The sequence below is a fragment of the Pangasianodon hypophthalmus genome, chromosome 28 (genome assembly GCF_027358585.1).
Source record: "Pangasianodon hypophthalmus isolate fPanHyp1 chromosome 28, fPanHyp1.pri, whole genome shotgun sequence".
Taxonomy (NCBI): domain Eukaryota; kingdom Metazoa; phylum Chordata; class Actinopteri; order Siluriformes; family Pangasiidae; genus Pangasianodon; species Pangasianodon hypophthalmus.
In genome coordinates this window covers 7,457,149-7,463,978 of record NC_069737.1, presented here as the reverse complement: position 1 = coordinate 7,463,978, position 6,830 = coordinate 7,457,149, and the positions used below count along the sequence as shown (strand labels likewise).

The 6,830-nt window shown below is 33.9% G+C and overlaps 1 long non-coding RNA gene across 1 annotated transcript; it reads right to left on the bottom strand.

Annotated features, from left to right (window-relative positions):
- Positions 1-263: 263 nt before the first annotated feature.
- LOC128317639 (uncharacterized) lies at positions 264-4,002 on the bottom strand. Its single transcript, XR_008301165.1, has 2 exons — positions 3,963-4,002; positions 264-2,985 (listed from the first exon to the last, which is right to left on the bottom strand). It is a non-coding gene; the product is annotated as an uncharacterized LOC128317639 (long non-coding RNA).
- Positions 4,003-6,830: the final 2,828 nt, after the last annotated feature.

Sequence of the window (6,830 nt, the reverse complement as noted above, 5' to 3'; positions counted from 1 at the left end):
TATAATAATAATAATAATAATAATAATAATAATAATAATAATTATTATTATTATTATTATTATTATTATTATTATTATTATACTGTATGTGAGTGCTTGCTAAAGAAAGACAGTTTTATTTAAATACTGTCGTTCCAATAGGGTGTGCTGTTGTTTCATTTGAACCAGTAACTGAATAATCTGTGTATATATATATATATTCATACACACACACACACACACACACACACACACCGATCAGCCATAACATTAAAACCACCTGCCTAATATTTTGTAAGTCTCCCTTGTGCCACCAAAACAGCTCTGACCCATCGAGGCATGGACTCAGCAAGACCTCTGAAGGTGTGCTGTGGTATCTGGCACCAAGATGGACAGGAGGATGTTTGCATACTTAGGTAAAATATACGATGAATCAATGTAAGGGCTGGAGCAGGAGGGTATGAACATGGCTTGTTCTCTCTTCTGCTTCTTTACATGTGCTGTAATAAAGCATGGTATGTGTAAGGAATACAACATTTTGTAACATGCTGTTATAGCTAAATAATCAAAACTGGAGCAGTGAAGCAGACTGATGTGAAGGGAAGTTGATTACTTTCAATAAAATTGCCAGAAGATGTATTTTTTCCATTTATACCACAGCAATTTGTCAAACATTTATGAAAGGAGTCTTCATTGTCAGCATGCATACAGACAAGATAAAACAGATAAGTGAGAAGATATATAAGATCTTTTACCACATGAAACAAAATCACATGCTAGAAAACCCCCAGAACAAACTGCAACCCTGCGTGTAAAATCTTTCAAACACATTCATTAAACATTTCTGCAAACCATATTTCTTATTTTAATTAATTAATCATTCATCTTCTGTAATGGATTATCACTTTATGCTGGTCAGGGTTGCACTGGATTCGCTGATTCTAATAGAATAGAATAGAATAGAATAGAATAGAATAGACCCTGGCTGTGACACTAGTCCATCACAGGGCACCACATACACTCATCCACACCTATGAAGAAGTAAACATTGCAGACACGTGGAGTCTGTAGCATCAGTAATCCACTTATACTCCACTTAGTGTTTATAATCCACTTGCTAACATTGTGAAGAAACAGAAGTGCACAAATTCTGTCTTGTTGTGCTTTGTGCTTCATGGCCAGTCTTCTGTGACAGCATATCAAACCTAGCATTACTGTGATACAAAATTGCCTTTTGGAGCATTTACCTCTGCCCACTCAAATTAATGATTATTTGCATAATATGTGAAATCTACTTTGCAAAATAGTCTAATATATTACAATATTTATGTCTAATTACAGGGGATATGGTGGCTTTGTGGTTAGCAAGTTTGCCTCGCACCTCTGGGGTGGCACCTCCACCCTGTGTGAACAGAGTTTACATGTTCTCCCTATGCTTCGTTTTCATATTTTCATATTTGTAAACAATATGACAGCTACATGTTAATCAATTCTAAGGAGGTGGAACTGGTTTACTGAAATAGCCATAATTCATGATTGATCATATGAATTACTGAAGAATGATCATGGAATTACTTCAAAGACATGGCCACCTTCAGTCTATCAGCTTTCCGCAGTCATTTCACACAACTAGCATTGAAAGCGCTATTTGCAAAGACTGTTTGGACCCCACAGATCACCACTTGTGGCTATTTTTTTGTTCAAAAGAAGGGACTACAGCTTTTCTGTTTGCATGTTTGGTATTTATTTTTATTTAATGTTACATTCTTGGGTTAAGCAAAAGTGTAATAAGGGACCAAAAAACCAGAAGTTCTTAGATGTCAAAAAAGAACAACAGAAGTGGCATATAATGTACATTAATACTTAGTAAGATTTGATATGATGTTTTACTACATGCTATGATAAAAAATATACCTACATTAAAAAGGACAAAATTTACATTTAATTTGTAATGGTGTGTATATGTGTGTGTGTGTGTGTGTGTGTATAACAAATAGAAATATTAGAAATTAAAAATGTTACATTAGAAATTAAATGTTACTTTTTTATAACCTTTTTATATACAGTATATTTACATAGACTACAAATCTCTGATGTGCACATCAAAAAATAGCTCTAATTCTAGTTCCAATAAAAAGCTTCTAATTTATTGTGTGTGATCTGTTTGTGTGTGTGCTGTTTCAACCATACGATTCTCCCTGCAGATGAGAACACACAGGAGAGGCTCTGAAATCAATCTCATGCTCGCTAGAGAGTCCAACATAAAAGACAGGCCAGTGATAATATTAAAGAAAAATGGCAGGTATAAAATGATCAGAGTAAACATGGCAACACTTAGCACTAACACTCCTGGCTTCCTGTCTGTGGGCTGGTTGGTGTCAGGAGAGGCTTTGCAAGTCAATACACATGTGAGTGGACATATAACTACAGGCAACACACAAAAACATATATTTTTTTCATCAATTGTTCGGCTTGGGATGAACTGGCACCCAATTGCTACCAACCACACAATGACACAGAGGATAACAGAGCAGGGTGGGGAGAAAAAAAGAGAAAGTGATGGATATTTCTGAGTAAGAATGCTCTCTAATGCCAGAAGCTTGTGAAGCTGATGCCCACAGAGCCTAGCTCCAATCAACAGGTTGAAAGCCACACAAGCTGCATAGTCACCTTTGAAAATGGATGCTGAGAGGACTGGAGGTGCAGAATAGAATAGTATTAAAAGGACTGGACTCAGAATCAGCTCCAGCAGGTCACTGAGGAGGAGGAAGATGGCGATGGTTGAGATTCGACCTCCACTCTTATGATGGCGGTACAGAACACTGACAGTCCAAAGCAGAGCTGGAAAACCCACACACACACCAATGATGAGGAAGATGGACAGGCGGATGATTTTGGTGTTTGCATAGTCCCGTGGATAATCCCATAGAAACCATGGCCTAGAGTAAGGGCTGATGCAGTAGTATGTGAACATGGCTTATTCTCTCTTCTGCTTCTTTACATGGGCTGTAAAAAAGTATGGTATTTGTAAGAAATAAAACATTTTGGGAGTTAATTCCTGTTATAACTTACATGATAGAAGCTATAAACAATCATTCCCTCAGCAGCCTCTCTGTTTTTTCTCTCTCTTGAAGATAATAAAGCAGAAGATGCAAAAAATAATAAATTTATAAAAAATTTACAGCCAGAAATTTGTCAGAGCTGCTATTATAGAAAATTAATCAACATATTTTACCAAGCAGATTTAAAAATTAAACAACGCTTAAAATGTTTGATTAAGAAACACTGGAATTCAGTTTTTCTTTAAATCTTGCAAGTGACGCATTTCAGCTACAAAACTTACTGAAACCACTGACGACTCTGAGTAAAATCATTGAATACAAACCAAATTGTTGTTACACAATATGGTTACCTGCATGAAAATGAATAATAATTTATATACAGAGAAAGAGAGAGTGAATAAAAAGGTATGAACATGCAATATCTAAAATTTGATGAGAGAAAAAGAAAAAAAGATGAATTCAGAATTGTATATATATACATAGATAGTTTTTTTTGTTTGTTTTTTTCTTTTTTTGTTTTGTTTGTTTGTTTTGTTATTGAGTCAGTACAAAAATATTTTGGACCAAAAATTACTTCTCCAACAAAAAAAATATGTTACAGTAAAATATTGTATACCATTATTGAATTTCTGTTTCACTTTACATTTTCATATTTAAAAAAAATAAAAAAAGAGAAAACTTGAGCCAACAATTTGTTTGCTCTAAATATTTGGAACGCAATCCAAGACATTATATTTTACATTAATTTTTTTTCATAACTGTCATTTTAAAAAATATGCTGGAAATAAAAGAAGCAACAAAATGCATTTTTCTCATTACTGTTTGCAACATATTTCTGAAAAGAATTAACCAGGATTTTATACAAATAGCTGTATACAAATATTCATTCATTCAAAATTGCTCTTATGTGAAGTAACTCACAGCTTTGTGCAGAACTCCGGTACCCTGGATTCTACTTGAATGAATTCTCAGTGGAATATTTAGTCAAATTTTTATCTGTGAGTGACCTGTAGAAGGGGAGGAGAAAACAGAAAGAGGAAGCGAGAAAGAGGGTATTATGTGTCATTTATACTGCAGTGCTGCTGAATTCTCTAACTCTCTAATGATTGGACAGAAATGTTGATTAGTTTCTATAACAGCAGCTCTGACAATAGTGATGGTCATAATTCTAATAACAGGTTCATACTGAGGCCTGTTGCACGAAGCGAGTTGAACAAACTCAGAGTTGCAGAGTAAGCTTTGAGTTGACAAAACCAAACAAATCCAACCCAGGTTCATTACGGTTAACAGGTTTCATGACACTGATTATCAACTTTCTCAATCAATCCTGGTTTTAACCCTGAATCAATGTTTACTCATTGTGCGCATACAGTACACATAAAAGCCAGACATTTGCAGCAAACAGCCAGTAGCGTTCAACATGGAAAAAGGCAGGTGTGCAGACTTTTTTTGGTTGAAGAGCAAGAAATTATTATGTGGAAATATGAGGAATTTAAACCTACACTAACTGCAAAAAGCTCGGGAAAATTACTGGAGGAACAATATTGTTTGTGTAAATGTGTAAGTTTACTTTTATAGGCTCAAACTGAGAATAAACAAATTGAAAACTTATAACCCAACATATTTCATGTAATTTCATCTAATATAAATGTAAATTGTCTTAATTAATTATGAATAAAATAAATATCAATTTGTCAAAATATATTAGGACAGGAATAATGAATTGGTCCTGACGAAGATTTAGTATTTAACTCATTCTTTATAATAATTAGATGCAGCCCAATCTCGAAATTATCCTTGCAGCAGATTAAAATAAAATATAAAAACATCATTTAAAGTGGTGAGTAATTGCAGTGTCCTTTTTATTGTACTTGTGTGCATATTATAATAAAAGGTATCCGTTGTACCAAAAAGAAAACAGTGTGAATTAAAGAAAACAGGGGAAGGGCCACCTCCTCAGGAATACACAGTGGCAGAGGAGTTATTTATTTCACTTTGCTCACAACTGATTGATCCAATTTGGGTTTGTGATCTCTTACCCAGAATAAAACCTGCTAAGGAGCAGGTTAGCCGTGTAATGTACATTACCATGGCGATGAAAACAGCTAAAACCAATCCACGTTGTTGAGACTGAAAAAACAGACTTTGCTCTAATTAAATGCAAACTTACCTGTGTAGCCAATGAAACCGGCTTTGTGCAACAGGCCTCTGATATCCAGTACAGCTGTAAGTTTGCCACTGACAACTGGATTGATATATCTGCTGATTCTGTGGCTGACTGTGGCATCATGGTGTTTATTCTGAATATTACAGTTATAATTTTTAACTTGGTGGACACTTTTATCTAAACTGAATAGCTGCATATAGACTTTGCACCAAGTTATATTCAATGAAATATAGAGTTTACACACATTTTTTAAAAAAAAAAGTATGTTCAATTAAAGATAGTGTTTTCTTTGATGTTGTTTTTATGGATAGGTAGGAGTTTTATAGGTACTGATCATGTTTATCAAAATGCTTACAGACATGTTTAAAACTCTTATTTAAGGCAACCAGAAGGATTATTATTATTATTATTATTATTATTATTATTAACATTAACATTTCTTTGCATGTGCCTAAGACTTTTGCACAGTACTGTATATGTTAGCAATTTCACTGCAACTACCTCAGGCTGATATTGCACAGCATTGTATTGCACATACATCTGCACATATCGGTACTTTACTCCAAATACAGTCCATACTGTTGCCACCATCTATCTTTTATGTCCCTTATATTTTTATATTTTTGCTTTTATACTTGTATACAAGTCAATTCTGGTTTATGTAAATTCTATTTTTATGTCACAGACAGTCGTAAAAAGCATTTCACTGCACATCATACTGTGTATGGTTGTGTGTGTGAGCAACAAAATTTCAATTCTGGAATGGGATGTTAAAAAAGAACATATGAGGGTGATGGTCAGGTGTCCCCAAACTTATGGCCTTACAGTGTAAATAAATACTTTGAAATTGATTTTCCTATTTTCACCCGAATTCTCACCCAAAAGTAGGTCAGACAGTAATTCTGTGTTGTGTGACTAGCCTTTGGTTTGTGTTCAGTTATTTTCCTTTAAGTGGTCAGTAGTCTTGGCAAGTACTGGAGCTGAAATGCTACACTTGCAAAATTTAAGGTAAAAAAATTATTTTCCAGGCTTTGTTGCTGAAGTCTTTTGCATAACTGCTCTGAAGAAATCAACCACAATTAAGACGTTTCAGTCTGCCTACACTTGTGATACATTATACTAAGTCATTATTCATAATAGATAAATAGGAAATAAGTGAAAATTAATATGACATTATAAAAATATATTAGAATTTTAAAGGTATGTAGGTGTTTAATAAATGTTAGTAAATGACTGATGCCCTCAGGGAATTACACAATAAATGATAGACAGTTCTTAATTGCTCATTCTTAATTGTTAGTCGTATGAAGCCTCAGAAACTTTTTCAGTAAGACTAGGCTATGTCTTGCTAGCAATGGGGCATGTGTATTACAGATGCACTGTAATAAAGTAGCCACTGAAGATGGTAAGGAATAATATGATATAATACAATACAATACAATACAATACAATACAATACAATATAATATAATATAATATAATATAATATAATATAAATTCCACTGGCTCCTATGAATTTTACAATGCATAAGCACAACAGTTTTAAACATTATAAGAATTCTGATTTGACCTATGACCTAAGGGCAGATTAAGTTCAGATTAGTTCAAACCTGTGGATGGGG